The 16,455-nt window shown below is 43.6% G+C and overlaps 1 protein-coding gene across 3 annotated transcripts in view; it reads left to right on the top strand.

Annotated features, from left to right (window-relative positions):
- Positions 1-16,455, top strand: part of CCND3 (cyclin D3) — a 94,608-nt gene that overhangs the window by 25,757 nt on the left and 52,396 nt on the right. The window contains exon 2 of one of the 3 annotated variants that reach the window (XM_038554049.1): positions 4,868-4,981. The exons of the other annotated variants lie outside the window; for them this stretch is intronic. The gene's annotated coding sequence lies outside the window, so the exon portion shown is untranslated. The remainder of the gene's footprint in view (positions 1-4,867; positions 4,982-16,455) is intronic. 3 annotated transcript variants of the gene reach the window in all.

Here is a 16,455-nt window from a genome sequence, read left to right as displayed (position 1 = left end):
GTGATCATGGTGACTTCCTCACAGAGTTGTTTTAGGATTAAAGTGAATGTGTGTATGTATTTGTTATTGATATTAACTAGAGTGGAAACTTTTGTTTTTAAGATTTTCTCTTAAAAAAAAAAAGATTTTCTCTTTTTTATTTGAAAATGTGCGCACAAGTAGGGGGAGGGGCAGAGGGAGAAGCAGACTCCCTGCTGAGTGTGGAGCCTGATGCAGGGATGCTGGGCTCAGTCCCAGAACCTCGAGATCACAACCCAAGCTGATGCAAATGCCTAACCAGCTGAGCCACCTGGGTACTCCTAGAATGGAAACTTTCTGAGGACAAGGTCAATTTTAGGAAGGTGTCATCTGTGTTCTCACTGCCTTGATGAGGATGTATGTAGTCGAGATAGTAGTATAACAGCAAGGACAATAAATATTCATATATTGGAATTCTTCTTCCTATACAAGAAATACTTGCTTATTGTAGAAACTTTGGAAAATATGAAGGAGAAAATACAAATGAGGGATCCCTGGGTGGCTCAGCGGTTTGGCGCCTGCCTTTGGCCCTGGGGCGTGATCCTGGAGTCCCGGGATTGAGTCCCACATCGAGCTCCCTGCATGGAGCCTGCTTCTCCCTCTGCCTGTGTCTCTGCCTCTCCCTCTCTGTGTCTCTCATGAATAAATAAATAAAATCTTTAAAAAAATATTATACAAGTACAAGATAAATGATATATGGTTTGTATTTTATAGATATGCTGAATTCATTTAGTCACCATATATATATATATATTTTTTTTTTAAAGATTTTATTTATTCATTTGAGAGAGAGAGAGAACACAAGCAGGGAGGGGCAGAGGGAGGGGGAGAAGCAGACTCCCCACTGAGCAGGGAGCCAACATGGGGCTTGATCCTGGACTCTAGGATCGTGATACAAGCCGAAGGCAGATGCTTAACCAACTGAGCTACCCAGGCATCCCTATTCAGCATATATTTATTGAATGCCTATGATCAGAGTGGGGTGGTAGGCAGCTGGGCTTGAGTCATGATCTTAGGGTTGTGAGATCAAGCCCCCTGTCAGGCTCTGCACTCAGTGTGGAATCTGCTTAGGACTCTCCCCCTCTAAAATTAATAATCTTAAAAAAAAATGAATGTCTACAATGGGCCTGGACTTGTAGGTGCTGGGGAGTCAGAACAAGACGAAGTCCCTGCCTTTATGAAATTTACATTTAGAGGTAGAGCCTGACCCTGAGCACACTCAGATACATAATGTGATGTTGGGTGGTGATAACCAATAGCTGTTAACCGTGGTTCATAAGAGAAAACTGTGGTTGGAGTTGAGTCTAAGTTAATTATGAGTCAACTGTGTAATTCAGTCTTGAAAAAGCCTAATTCCATTTGACGCTATGTGAACAGAATACCCAGCAAGCACTCTCTGCCTTCTGTTTGTCAGGCTGGACCTGGAATATTACATTTACATTCTTGAAGGACAGTGACACACCGGAACTTGTATATTATCCTGTGTCAGGAAGGGAGGTTCCAGCTCAGTAGGTTGAGAAATTGTCTAATGGTCAAAACTGACCAGTAATGGAATGGGCTGTGAGAGGGGATAAGATTTCTATTTCCAAATGTGTTTAAAAAGAGCCTGCATTCACCTGTCTCAGGATATTAATGAGGATATAATGAATCTGATAGAAGCCGGATTTCATATGTATGGCTCCTTCCAGTCCCAGGTAATTTTTGCAAATAACTTGTATTGTAGAGAATTCCACATTAATTAACCACATTTTAATAGCCCATAACCACCAAAGGCATAAGTAGAATCCCAACATGTAGAAATCAGAAGTTCTCAGAAGTCTTTCTCTGATCACATTTGCTCAGTGTCCAGATTTAGACTCTAGAGACTTCAGGGGGTTAGTCGACAGACTTCTTTCCTTTCACCTTTTGACAATTTCAGATAGAGAAAAGTTGCAAGAATTATGCAAAAATCCTCATATAGTCTTCACCCAGATTTCCCAATGTTAACATTTCATCACATTTGCTTTATCAATCTATCATTCATATATATGTACATTCATATATATATACATTATTTGAATATGTTACAGACATTATATCCCTTCACTTCTAAATAGTTTGGTGTGTCTCCTAAAATAAGGTCTTCTCTTCCATAACCCCAATAGATTGATAAAACCCAGGAAATTAACATTGACACGATGCTTGGATCTATAGACCTCATTCTTACATTGCAGTTGTCCTAATGGTATATGCTTTATAGCCCAAACAAAACAAAACAAAAACAAACAAACAAAAAAAACAAAGATCCAGATCATGGGTTATATTCAGTTATCATGTCTCTGTAGGTTTCCTTTAGCCTAAAATGGCTCCTTAATTTTTCTTTGTCTTTTCATGACATCCAACATTTTTGACGCTTGGGCAAAGGACTTTTAAGCAAAGGCTTTAAAAAAAAATGAGCCAAGACTGGGAGCAGGTTTTGATGAGTCCAAGTTTCTTTGGTTTATTCATCAAGACTAATTTCCCTGTTGAAGATGCCACAGTGTGGCTCCATGCTGCTTGTCACATGGAATGCAAACACCCCCAATATTCATTTCCTAGGGCAGCCATAACAAAGGACCACAGACTGAGTGACTTAAAACAACAGGAATGTACTCTTTCACAGTTCTGGAGACCAGAAGTCCAAAATGAAGGTGTCAGCAGACTGTGTCCCTCCAAAGTCTTTAGAAGAGGATCCTTCCTATTTCTTTTATCTTCCGGTATCCCAAGGTGTTCCTTGACTTTTAGCTCTGTCACTCTGATCTGCCTCTATCTTTAAGTGTCCATTTTCTTCTGTGTCTTTTCTTATAAAGACACCAGTCATATTGGGTTAAGGACCTATCCTACTCACATAGGACTTCATGTTAATTAGATCTGCAACAATCTATTTCCAAATAAGGTAACATTCTGAGATACTAGGAGTTAGAACTTCAACATATCATGTTGGGGGCCATAATTCAACACCCCTGCCTCATCTTTCCAATCTAATCCTCCATATCCTTATCCATGACCCCTCTGTTCAAACCACACTAATCATCCTCAAGAGGATGCTTGCATTCTCCTAGATGCAAGGCTTTCTTCTGGCCCTCTCCACTCCTCTCTGCCAATTGGGGCCCTTCTTTGTGCTAACAGTGACAACTTTCATTTACCTAGTGCTTATTATGTACCAGAGCAGTACCAGGTACTGCTCTAAACTCTTTACATATAGTGTTCTTTTAATGTTACCTAGGAAGGACCATCGTGAGCCCCATTTTACAGGTGAGGAAATGGAGGCACAGAAACTTTAATTTACTCAAGCCTCACAACAAAAAATTCTCAGACATGTTCCTGGCTTATTTCCTCCTCACTCTGAGTCTTTTCTGGTTGCTCTAGAAGGGATGGATCTCAGTACCATGAGCATTCTCATGGTCTGGTCCTCTCTGACATTTTCAGGGCCTGTGAACACCCATCATTGCCCACTGCCTCAGTTTACATTGATCCATATGCTGTGTCATCAGTTCTCAAGGTGGGGGCTGGGGAATGGGATTGGGGCTTTTGTTTTTTTGTTGGGCAGGAGTATTCAGGTTTTTATGTTCACCACTTCCTCACTTCCCACCAGAGCCTCTGGCCCTCTACCCTACACCAATTCTTCTCATCATAGGGCCCAGTGTGTCAAATATATCAACATCGCCTGTGGAGTATGTCAAAAAATAATAAAAAATACATTACCGGCGTCTCCCTCCAGACCTCCTGAATCAGAATCTCTGGTTGGGAGACCCAGAGCCTGCCTCGTTAATAAACTTCCTGGTGATTCTTTTTTTTTTTTAAGATTTTATTTATTTATTCATGAGAGACACTCAGAGGCAGAGACATAGGCAGAGGGAGAAGCAAGCCCCCCGTGGGGAGCCCGATGTGGGACTCGATCCCAGGACCCCAAGATCACGACTCAATCCGAAGGCAGACACTCAACCACTGAGCCACCCAGGCGCACCCTCTTCCTAGTGATTCTTAATAAGTTTGAGAATTGCTGTCAAAAACCGTCCTGGGGGATCCCTGGGTGGCGCAGCAGTTTAGCGCCTGCCTTTGGCCCAGGGCGCGATCCTGGAGACCCGGGATCGAATCCCACGTCGGGCTTCCGGTGCATGGAGCCTGCTTCTCCCTCTGCCTATGTCTCTGCCTCTCTCTCTCTCTGTGTGTGTGACTATCATAAATAAATAAATTTGGGATCCCTGGGTGGCGCAGCGGTTTGGCGCCTGCCTTTGGCCCAGGGCATGATCCTGGAGACCCAGGATCGAATCCCATGTCAGGCTCCCGGTGCATGGAGCCTGCTTCTCCCTCTGCCTGTGTCTCTGCCTCTCTCTCTCTCTTTGTGACTATCATAAATAAATAAATGAAAATAGCTATAAAAAAAATTAATTAATTAATTAATTAAAAAAAAAAACCCTCCTGGGATGTGTATAAAATGATCGATTGACTGATTGACCAATTGAATGCTTGGATAACTGCTACTGTGTGTTTCTCTGGGGGGCAGACCAAGGGGAAACTTTTAAAATTTCCTGTCACTTTTCACAGCTCACTTTTTCTAAGTGAACCTGAAACTGCTCTACAAATAAAGTCAATTTTGTTTTTTAAAGATTTTATTTATTTATTCTGAGAGAAACAGAGACATACGCAGAGGGAGAAGCAGGCTCCCCCTTAGGAGCCCAATTCGGAACTCAATCCCAGGGCCCTGGGATCACGACCTGAGCCAAAGGCAGACACTCAACCACTGAGCCACCCCGACGCCCCTCAATTTTGTTTTTTAATGAAGGTTATTGCTCATGGAGTAACTGAAGACCTTTGTGGAATGTTGTAGGGCTTCACACCAGGGAACCTGCTCTAGTGGGGCGTGGCCTGCTTGTACGGAGACTTCCTGCTCTGCAGTGATGTTCCATTCAGCTTCTGAGGGAGATCTGCAGTCTCAGACCTGGTACCCACCTGCCCCACCCTTCCACCCCTTGCCCCAAACTCAGAGCCTGGGGGTGATAGAAGACAGTTGCTCTACCCCCGGAGGAGACCAGCTGTTTCCCCTCGCCCCTCATTTCAGCCACCTGAACCCATTCACAGTTTTCCTGTCAGTTAACCCGGGCCCCACGACGGTGTGGGAAGGGGCCCCTGTAGACTGGGTGGGGCTGTGTTTCATTTACTGGTGACCTTCCTCAGGCCTCCGCTGAACAGGTGCGGGCAGAAGCAGCTGGTGAAATGAGGACATTCTTCCTCTTCCTTTCTCTTCTCCCTCCAACTCCCTCCCCCAACCCAGCCACACTGAAGCCACATCCCATTTCCTCCCCAACTTTCAAGGCTGCTCTCCTCTCTGCCTCCTCTGTCCTCCATTCCTCCAAGGGCAGTGCCCCAGGGGTGGGGTTACTTAGCCTGGGAGGGGACACAGTTAAGGGAAAGTGGGAAGCAATGGGTTGCACTGCCACCCTCCCAGAAGAGGAGGTGGTGCGATGGAGGTGGTGTCATAGGGAGGGAAGGGCAGTTCCAGGGACTACCTAGAGTTGCTTGCTGACTGTGCCTACAGCCTCTAAACTCAAAGAAGACCAACTGTGAAGTTGGCCAACCCATCCTCTTCTCGGCTGACTTCTCTGCCATCTCCTAGACTGGGGTGGGGCAGGTCAAACTCAAAGCCACATTCTAGAACAAATGTATTCAAAGTTGCCTTCCCTACATCTGCATCTCCTAGAGGGTCCCTTGAACTGGGATGGCTAAAACTCACTCCCAGAGATTCTGATTGGGTAGGACCAAGGGCCCGAGAATTTGCCCATCTGGCTTGCTCCCCAGTCGATGCTGCTTCTGGGCTCAGGGACTAACTACACTTACAGAACTGCTATTCTGGGGCTCCCCTTAAGATTTCTGATAAGTAGGCTCAGCTTAGCCACCACTGGGGGAAGAACATGTCACTCAAGGAAGTTCTCCCTCAGTGGTGGCTTTATCACTCAGGCTCAAATCATAATCCTCCCCCCTGCAGTTCTGTGTGTTGAGCTAGATTTGGATGGGACTCTGGCTTAAGAGGAGAGGGCAGAAAAAAGATCTCTCTGTCTGCTTTCTTCTGACTCCCTGGACCAGTCTGCCTCCAAGCAATGCCTCCTGCCATCTTGAATCTTTTGTCTCTGGATCTCCTTCCCTGCCAATCGTAGGGCAAGCGATGCCCCTGTGTTCTCTGAAGCTTACCTTTCATCTGTATGCTGTGGGATATTAGGCAGCTATCCAAGCATGAGGTTAATCTCTATGTGGTGACTTGGGAGTGATCCATCATGACATATTGTAGAGTGAAACCACTCAACTACGGGTAGAAAATGTTCTCGCTTTTGTAAAAACAACCAGCCATAAAACTATATGCGAATACACATGCAGGCATTTACAGGCACTCAGACAAAAAAATCTGGAAGGACACTTTCCAACAGAAGTTAACTCTGGAGGATGGGACATTTCCCCCATTTAAGTCCCTCTAATGCTCTATGTGAGAAAGCCTATCTCACTCAGTAATTAAAAACCAGTGAGCTGCATATAATAGAAAATGGTACAGCTCCGGAAAGCTACATTCGACTGTTAACAGTGGGGCGTAGGGCTGGGGCTGAGGGCTCGCTTACCACACACACACACACACACAAGCACACGCACACGTGCACACACGCACCCTTCTAGACCGAATCCGTTGAAAAGGAAGATTATTAATATTTTAATTAAAAAAAGAAATACAGGCAGTAAAGGAAACCGCCTCTCCCTCTCCTCCCCCCACCAGCTGCTGCCCAAAGCCCTCCACACTCCCCCAGCTGCTTTGCCATCCCATTTCTTCCTGGCACTGGCAGATTTCTCCACTGAGTGGCCTTCACTGGCTGCGTCCATCCCTTCAACAGCCATTTTTTGGATTTTAAAGAAACATTACATGTTTTCGTTTGTTGATTGCCAGCATTCCAAAAAAGAAGAAAAAAATCCCCTAACCTTAGAACAGCATCCGCAAACATGACTTGGTCTTGTCCAATCCTATCTGCTCCTCGCTGCACACGCGTGTCCTTTCATGATTGTGATCGGCACAAATGCTATCTTGTGTCCTGAAATGTTTTACGTCACCTAATTTTGTAAGCCCGTCTGTGTGTGGACACAGCATCATTTCTTCTATGAATGGTGCTATGGTTGTTTAACCAGGCCCCGATTGTTAGGCCTTTGGGTGGTTTCCAGTTTTTTGCTATTTATTCATTCATGATTTAACCCTCTGCTTTTGGGCCCCGCCTCCTGCCAGCCTATAAAAACTGCCCTCTTAAAGGTCACTGCTACCAGTGCCCCCCACCACCACCAATCTCCCAGGCTCTTCTCAGTCCTTGACTAAGCCCTTGTCCTGACGTTAATTGGGCTTAGCCTTGTTAACGACCCTCCTTGTCACCCAGCAGCCCATCCATCAAACCCATCTAGCAAAAAACAAACAAAACAAAACAAAACAAAAACAAAAACAAAAACAAAACAAAACAAAAAAACATCTAGCCTCTATTCATTGGCTTTTCTTTTTTTCTTTCTTTAATCATTTTTTTCTTCCAAATACAGACATTTTTATATGTGTCTTGTAAAAGAATAAAGATTATTTATTTATTTATGTATTCATTCATTCATGAGCGGCACAGAGAGATAGGCAGAAGGAGAAGCAGGCTCCCCATGGGGAGCCTGATATGGGACTCGATCCCAGGACTCCAGGATCACGCCCTGAGCCAAAGGCAGATGCTTAACCACTCCCTGAGCCTCCCAGGTGCCCCTGCCTTGTAAAAGAATAGAAAAGCACATGTAACATAGAAAGTAGAGAGACATTTTATTTAAACTTAAATTGAATTATGAATATGAATACTGAATATGGCACAAATGAATATAAATACATATACACATATATGTATAAATTATAAAGCAGCGTAATAAAACTAAACCTGTAATACCCACCTTACAATTTACATACAACATCAGTAATTCCATGGACACTTCCTGTGTCCCCCTTTTGGTCCCATCCCTCCAATAAACACTACTGACATACTCAGTTTTGTTGATCGTTCTTATAACTAATTTTAGTAGTTTAAGGACTTGAACGGATTCTGTCCAATCACATCATCTATTAATAATTACGTTGTTTCTTTCTAATTCTATACCTTGAATTTATTTTTCTTTGCTTTCTGCTGTTGCTCCAATGTAGTCAATTAGAAGGAGGAACAGCTGACTTCTTTGACTTGTTCCTGAGTTTGAAGGAAATGCTACTTTTTTTTTTTTTTTTTTTTTAAGTTTACTTATTGGGCGCCTGGGTAGCTCGGGTAGCTCAATCAGTTAAGCGTCTGCCTTTGGCTCAGGCTCTTTGCTCAGTGGGAAGTTTGCTTCTCTTTCTGCCCTCCCCCGCTTGTGCTCTTCCTCTCTCACTCTCTCAAATAAATACATAAAACTTTTTTTAAGTTTTTTTTTTTAGTAAACTCTACACCCAATGTGGGGCTCAACCTCAGGATGCTGAGGTCAGGAGTCACATGCTCTTCCAACTGAGCCAGCCAGTTACCCCCTATTTTTCTTAATTGAAATATAGTTGACACACAGTGTTACATTAATTTCAAATGTACAACATGGTGATTCAACAGGTTTATTAGGTTATGCCATGCTCACCACACGTGTAGCTACCATCTGACACCATACATTGCTGTTACAATACCAATGACTGTATTTATTTATGTGGCTTTTCATTCTGTGACTGGAATCCTGTATCTCCTACTCCCCTTCATTCATTTTGCCCATCCCTCCATCCCCTGGAACAAGTGATTCTTAGAGTTCCCTACTAATAATAATGCTGTAGGTTTTTGGTAAACGCTTTTTAATAGGAATTGAATTTTATCAAATGCTTTTTCTACATCTATTGAAATGATGCTGTGGGTTTTCTTCCTTCATTGGAATGCTATAAATTACATTAATATTTTTATGTTAAATTTTGTTGTATTTCTGTAATATACTGAATTGTCACATGATATATTATCTTTTTATTTTTTATTTTGTGTTTTAAAATATTTTTTTTTTTTTCATTTCAGAGAGAGAGCGTGCAAGAGCACAAGCAGGGGAGGGGCAGAGGCAGAAGGAGAAGCAGGCTCCACACTGAGCAGGGACCTCAATGTGGGCCTGGATCCCAGGACCTGGGGTCATGACCTGAGCCAAAAGCAGACCTTTAACCGACCAAGCCACCCAGGCACTCCTTGATCTATCAATTATTTTAAAAGATGTATTAAAACTCTCTTGCCCCAATGTGGATTTATCAATTTCTCCTTATAGTTTTGTCAAATTTAGCTTTATGCATTTTGAAGCTTTTCTTATTTGGGATATACCGATTTAGAATTATTATATTGTTCTAACAAACAAATTATTATTGTAGCACATTTTTATATCTTTTTTTAAAAATTTTTATTTATTTATGATAGTCACACACAGAGAGAGAGAGACAGACAGACAGACAGACATAGGCAGAGGGAGAAGCAGGCTCCATGCACCGGGAGCCCGACGTGGGATTCGATCCCGGGTCTCCAGGATCGCGCCCTGGGCCAAAGGCAGGCGCTAAACCGCTGCGCCACCCAGGGTTCCCTGTAGCACATTTTTGAATCATCATATGATAACTATCTTTTATAATGCTTTTTGCCTAGCATCTGTTTTATCCCATGTTAATATTTGGCATAAACTTCTTTCAGTTAGTATTATATTATTTCCATCATTTAATTTTCACCCTTTCTATGTATTGCTTCTTTTCTACCTGTGCTTTTAATGGGGCCTGCATTAGAAGTCAAAGACCTCCATTCGAATCTTGATTGTATCCTGGAGTCTTAGGTTCCTCATCTTTCAATTGGGTATCAAAACCCTTGCCTTGGGGCACCTGGGTGGCTCAGTGGTTTAGCATCTGCCTTTGATTCAGGTTGTGATCCTGGGGTCCTGGGATCGAGTCCTGCATCAGGCTCCCCATGGGGAGCCGGCTTCTCCCTCTCCCTATGTCTTTGCCTCTCTCTCTGTGTCTCTCATAAATAAGAATCTTTAAAAAAACAACAAAAAACTCCACTTGCCTTGCCCATCCCCCTTCACTACCTTGTGGGAATCAAATGATAAAAGATACGTGAAATCATTTTGCAAACTATAAAAGTGTTTTTGCAAATTATTATCTTTCTAGCCCTTTAATAGTGAATGTCCCCAAAAGCTTACTTAAAGCCATAGTTATGGTTAAGAGCTTAGCTGATCAGTAGAACTATACTTTTGCATTTGTAGATACTGTTTCATAGGATGGTTGCAAGATGTAAGCATATGAAAGTACTAAATTGGGATGCCCAACCGGCTCATTCGGATGAACATGTGACTCCTTGATGTTGGAGTCAGGAGTTCAAGCCCCATGTTGGGCATAGAATTTACTTTTAAAAAAAGTACTAAATTACCTGGGGCATCCCAAGTATTAAAAAAAAATAACTCAATGTCTTTATGATTATGTTTATTGTATTGGTCTTGCTTTTATCTGAGTTCTAGCTCCTCAACTTACCAGGATGTTACCATATATAACCTGAGTCTCAGCTTCCTTGTCTTTGAAGTTGCAGTAATAATCACTACTTCCTGGGGTTGCTCTGAGAATGGACTAAAATAATGATGAGGGGTGCCTGAGTGGCTCAATCAGTTAAGCGTCCGACCCTTGGTTTCTGCTCAGGTCATGTTCTTGGGGTTGTGAGATCGAACCCTGCATGGGGCTCCATGCTCAGTGGGTAGTCTGCTTGGGATTCTCTCTCTCTCTCTCTCTCTCTCTCTCTCCCCCTCTCTCTCTCCCTAGTACTCTGCCTCTCCCCCACCTCTCTCTCTGTGTCTAAAAAATTTTTTAAAAAATGATGAAAAGAGCTCGGCACAGTGGCTGGCTATCATGATCTTGATCTATAGGATCTCTTCTGCTATTAAAGTTCTCAATGTTGACACTTTTTTTCTTAAAGATTTTATTTATTTATTCATGTGAGACACAGAGAGAGGCAGAGACACAGGCAGAGGGAGAAGCAGGCTCCCCATGGGGAGCCTGATGCGGGACTCGATCACAGGACCCCGGGGATCACGACCTGAGCCAAAGGCAGATGGTCAACCGCTGAGCCACCTAGGCATCCCTGTTGAGACTTTTCTGATGGCCCAAATCCCCTCTAACATCTTACTGAGCTCAAAGCCCTTTATTTAAAATGCTAGTGGAGTAGGGACACTCAGGTATCTTACCATCGGTTTAGATGGTCTATCCAAAACTACATTGTTCTTCCTTCCTCTTCACCAAATCATCTCAGTTTCTTGAACACCCGAGTGATGGTCTTATATTAAGTCCTACCCTTAAGGAGCTCACCACTCAAGAGAAGATTGACCCTAAAACATCCACTAGAAGTGCCATTGTAGAAATTCAAACAAAGGGCTTCAGGAGACCTTACAGAAGAGATGAACCCTGTGGAGAGGAGGGTGACAAGTTTGGGGAAAGCTTCCCAGACTAAGGGAAGCCCATTAACCCCAGCTTCACCAAACATCTCAGAACTTTCATTCTCCCAACACAACAGACTTTATTGCAACAACGGTACACGAAATCAGACAGCTTTTTTCACTTCATGACCTCCAAGCAGTGATCCAGGAATCCAGGGCTCTTAACATCTTGTGGTGACATAGTATTTGAGACCTGAAAGCCCCCTATTTTTTTAAAATTTTTATTTATTTATGATAGTCACAGAGAGAGAGAGAGAGAGAGAGAGAGAGAGGCAGAGACATAGGCAGAGGGAGAAGCGGGCTCCACGCACCGGGAGCCTGATGTGGGATTCGATCCCGGGTCTCCAGGATCGCGCCCTGGGCCAAAGACAGGCGCTAAACCGCTGCGCCACCCAGGGATCCCCTGAAAGCCCTATTAAGCATTTTCTGCCTTGGAGACATCTTTGACTTCAGCTACTCTCGACTTGTATCTATGGCTGCTCCTTTTTTTTTTTTTTTTCAAGATTCTATTTCTTTATTTGAGAGAGAGAGTGTGAGAGGGGAGGGAGGGCAGAGGGAGAGGGAGAAGCAGACCCCCTGCTCAGCGGAAGTCCGATGCAGGCTCAATCTCAGGATCCTGGGATCATGACCTGAGCTGAAGGCAGAGGCGTCACTGACTGAATCACCCGGGCATCCCCATGCCTGCTCTTGGAAAGACCTGAGCCATGGCGCAGAGAGGAGTCACCTTAGTAGTCCCATGTGTTCCATCCCTGCTTGAGAAGACCCTTACATTTTTCTGCCATCTTGCTTACTGTGATAATCCTTTTAGCCAAAAAAATTTATTTTGGCATTTAGACCAGTGCTTGACACCTAGCAGGTATACAATAAATATTATTTATTTATTTGAGAGAGAGAGAGAGAGAGAGAGAGACATTGCAAGAGCGGAGGGAGGGGCAGAGGAAGGAGGGGGAAGCAGATTCCCTGCTAGGTAAGGAGCAATCCCAGGACCCTGAGATCATGACCTGAGCTGAAACCAAGAGTGGAATGCTTAATTGACTGAGCCACCCAGACTTCCCTACAATAAGTATTTTTTAAATGCCTGAACTCCTATCCACTCCAGGAGTTGCTTAGAGGTTATTTGCAAGGCTAAATTTTTTTTTAAAGGTTTTGTTTATTTATTCATGAGAGAGACAGAGAAAGAAAGAGGCAGGGACACAGGCAGAGGGAGAAGCAGGCTCCATGCGGGGAGCCTGACATGAGATTCGATCCCTGGTCTCCAGGATCACGCCCTGGGCCGAAGGCAAGCGCTAAACTGCTGAGCCACCCGGGGATCCCCTGCAAGGCTAAATTTAATTCAGCAGTTGGGTGGGCTGATAGACAGAGGGAGCTTTTGAATACTACACAACCAGGGGTGGGAGGATCTCCTTTTTTTTTTTTTTTTTTTAAAAAAAAAAGCTTGTTTATTAGTCACCTCTAAACTACCAAGTATAGCACTGCCTTAGTGCTATAGGCTTTCCAGCCCTTTTGCTTCCTTCTGTAGCACCAGAAAGGAAAAGTGAAAGGGTAGAGCAGAGAGGCCCTGGGGGCCTAATCCTGGAAGGGAGGATCTCATTGTGCCCTCTTAGCACTTGGAGCACAGGTTCTGATGGATCCCACATTTTAGATTGTCCCCATCTGGCTGTGGGAACTTGGGCAAGTTACTTAATCTTTTTATGCCAGTTTCCTCATCTGTCACATAATATTAATAATACTTATCTCCTCTGGTTTATAGATTGATCAACTTAATATAATAAAAAGGGTAGACCAGGGGCACCACGTAAGTGCCATGTAATTAGATATTGCCATTCTTGGGGACAGGAAAGAAGTGATCATCTGAAATCCTAAAATGATAGACTGAGGCTGTTCTTGGTGTCTGGCCAGATTTTCCTGCTGCTCCTGGTTTTCAGCTCACGCTGTGGCTCTAAGTGCTTTGGTAAAGTAAGTGAAAATTGATTTTAATGGCCTCCTAAGTCTGGGCTGCCCCAACCTAATCCCTGCCCCCTTACCTGTCTTGCCCCCAGTCGGCCTCCTCTACCCCAGAACAGTCATACTGTTCCCCACCAGCCAGATCTTTGCTCTGCCACGCGCTCACCACCCCACCTTAGTTTGCTTATATCTCTGTCCCAGGGTCAGATTCTTCATGTCAGTGCCAACTAGTTAATCTGATAAACGAATTTCTCTGAAAATACTAATAAGAGCCAGTGCAAAGGTTGTTGCTTCACACAAAGGTGCATTATGACTGGGGCCCTTCTGGAGAAAGTGCCCCGCCCTTTGTGTCCTGGTATGTGGGAGGGAGAGATGGAGCAACATTCAAGCTAGGAAGCTGGGAGAGATTTAGGCCATCAAGCTCCCCTAAAAGAAGATAGATTCTCTGAGCATCCACTGTGTTGGCTGGAGAGAGGGCACATGAATGTACGGGCAGGGACGTAACAGGAAACATGGCAGGAACATTTAATCAGTAAATTTCTTTTTTTTTTTTTTTTTTTAAATTTTATTTATTTATGATAGTCACAGAGAGAGAGAGAGAGAGAGAGGCAGAGACACAGGCAGAGGGAGAAGCAGGCTCCATGCACCGGGAGCCTGACGTGGGATTCGATCCTGGGTCTCCAGGATCGCGCCCTGGGCCAAAGGCAGGCGCCAAACCGCTGCGCCACCCAGGGATCCCTTAATCAGTAAATTTCTAGATACAAAGCTAGGATATAGAAAGGGTAAGACTTGTCTCTGCCTGCAAGGAGAGAAGGAAATGCAAAAACACAATTAATAAGCATACAGAATAAACTATATCCTGAACTAATATAGACACAAATTAGAGTGTAGATAGGAATGAGAGATCCATTCAAACTGGAGGATTTGAAATATTCCATGGAGAGGCCTTAGAAATGATGTCTGAAGAGGATTATTTTTATCTATTTATTTATTAAAATTTTTTTTTTAAGTTTTAGGTGAGCACCATGCCACATGTGGGGCTCAAACTTACAACTCCAAGATTGAGAGTTGCAGGCTCCATGAAATGAGCCGGCCAGGTGCCCTTCCAAGGATTTTTTTTTTTTTTACGATTTATTTATTTATTCATGAGAGATACACACACACAGAGAGAGAGAGAGAGAGAGAGAGAGGCAGAGACACAGGTAGAGGGAGAAGCAGGTTCCTTGCAGGGAGCCTGATGTGGGACTTGATCTCGAATTCCGGGATCACTACCTGAGCTGAAGGCAGGTGCTGAACAGCTCAGCCACCCAGGCATCCCAGATTTTTCTTTTTTAAGATTTTATTTATTTTTCATGAGAGAGAGAGAGAGAGAGAGAGGCAGAGACATAGGCAGAGGGAGAAGCAGGCTCCCTGTGGAGAGCCTGATGGGGGACTTGATCCCAGGACCCTGGGATCATGACCTGAGCTGAAGGCATATGCTCAGCCACTGAGCCACCCAGGCACGGCCCTGACAAGGATTTTTTTTTTTTTTAAGATTTTATTTATTTATTCCAGAGAGAAACAAAGAGCAGGGAGAGGAGCAGAGAGAAAGAGAGAGAGACAAAAACAGACTCTGCTCTGAGTACAGAGCCCAAAGCAGAGCTCAATCTCAGGACCCAAGATCATGACCCAAGCCAAAACCAAAAATTAGATGCTTAACCGACTGAGCCACCCAGGTGCCCTGGAATATTATTTTAAAGAGGGGCACCTCACTGGCTCAGCTGGAAGAACTTGTGACTCTTGGTCTCCAGGTTGTGTGCTTGAGCCCAATGTTGGGTATAGAAATTACTTAAAAATAAAATCTTAAATAAAAACAAAGCATATTTAATTTTCTACTAATAATAGAAAATCTACAAATAATAGAACACAGAAAAGAAAATCATCCACTCTCTCACATGTGAAGGTGACCTCTCTGTTACTGGCAGATAATGGGGTTATGAGTGATTTCTGTTTGCTATCCATTTCTGTATTTTTTAAGTTTTTTTTTTTTAAAGATTTTATTTATTTATTTGACAGAGAGAGAAAGCACCAACAGACAGAGGCAGAGGGAGAAGCAGGCTTCCTGCTGAGCAGGGAGCCCAAGGTGGGGCTCCATCCCAGAACCCTGGGATCATGGCCTGAGCCAAAGACAAATGAGCAACTTAAGCAACTGAGCTACCCAGGTGCCACTATTTTTAAGTTTTTATCATAAGTTTTACAATAAAAAGGATACACATTTGTAAAAGCAAAATTTAAAACTCAAAGACAACTCACTGCCAAAATTTCAGTATTTTACCCTCCTAGGTTTTTTGCAATACATAATTTTATCATTCCATTCATACAATTATATATCTTTGCTTTTTTCAATTTCTCAACATTTTCCCTGCTTATTATAAATGCTGCACAGATAGAACTGATTGGCTGTGGGACATAATTCACATAACCATTTCCCTGCCCTTGAAATGTAAGATTGTTTACACATTTTTTTTTTAGAGAAGACTTTTCTCTCTTTTTTTTAAGATTTTATTTATTTATTCATGACAGACACGGAGGGGGAGGGGCAAAGACACAGGCAGAGGGAGAAGCAGGCTCCACGCAGGGAGCCCGACGTGGGACTCGATCCCGAGCCTCCAGGATCACACCCTGGGCTGAAAGCAGGCACTAAACTGCTGAGCCACCGGGGCTGCCCTGTTTACACATTTATGCTATCATAAATAACCTTTTTTTTTTTTTAAAGATTTATTTGAGAGAAAGAGAGAGAGCATAAGAGCGAGCACGAGCAGGGAGAGGGGCAGAGGGAAAGGGAGAGAGAGAGAATCCCAAGCAGACCACACTGAGCTCAGAGCTGGACACGGCTTTGATTCCACGACCCTGAGATCTTGACCCAAGCTGAAATCCAGTCAGCCGCCCAATCAACTGAATCACCCAGTTGCCCTATACATAACCCTTTGTATATTCCTATGCATAAGT

This window comes from Canis lupus, chromosome 12 (assembly GCF_011100685.1).
Source record: "Canis lupus familiaris isolate Mischka breed German Shepherd chromosome 12, alternate assembly UU_Cfam_GSD_1.0, whole genome shotgun sequence".
NCBI classification, from domain to species: Eukaryota; Metazoa; Chordata; class Mammalia; order Carnivora; family Canidae; genus Canis; species Canis lupus.
This window is presented reverse-complemented; position numbering and strand designations above follow the sequence as displayed.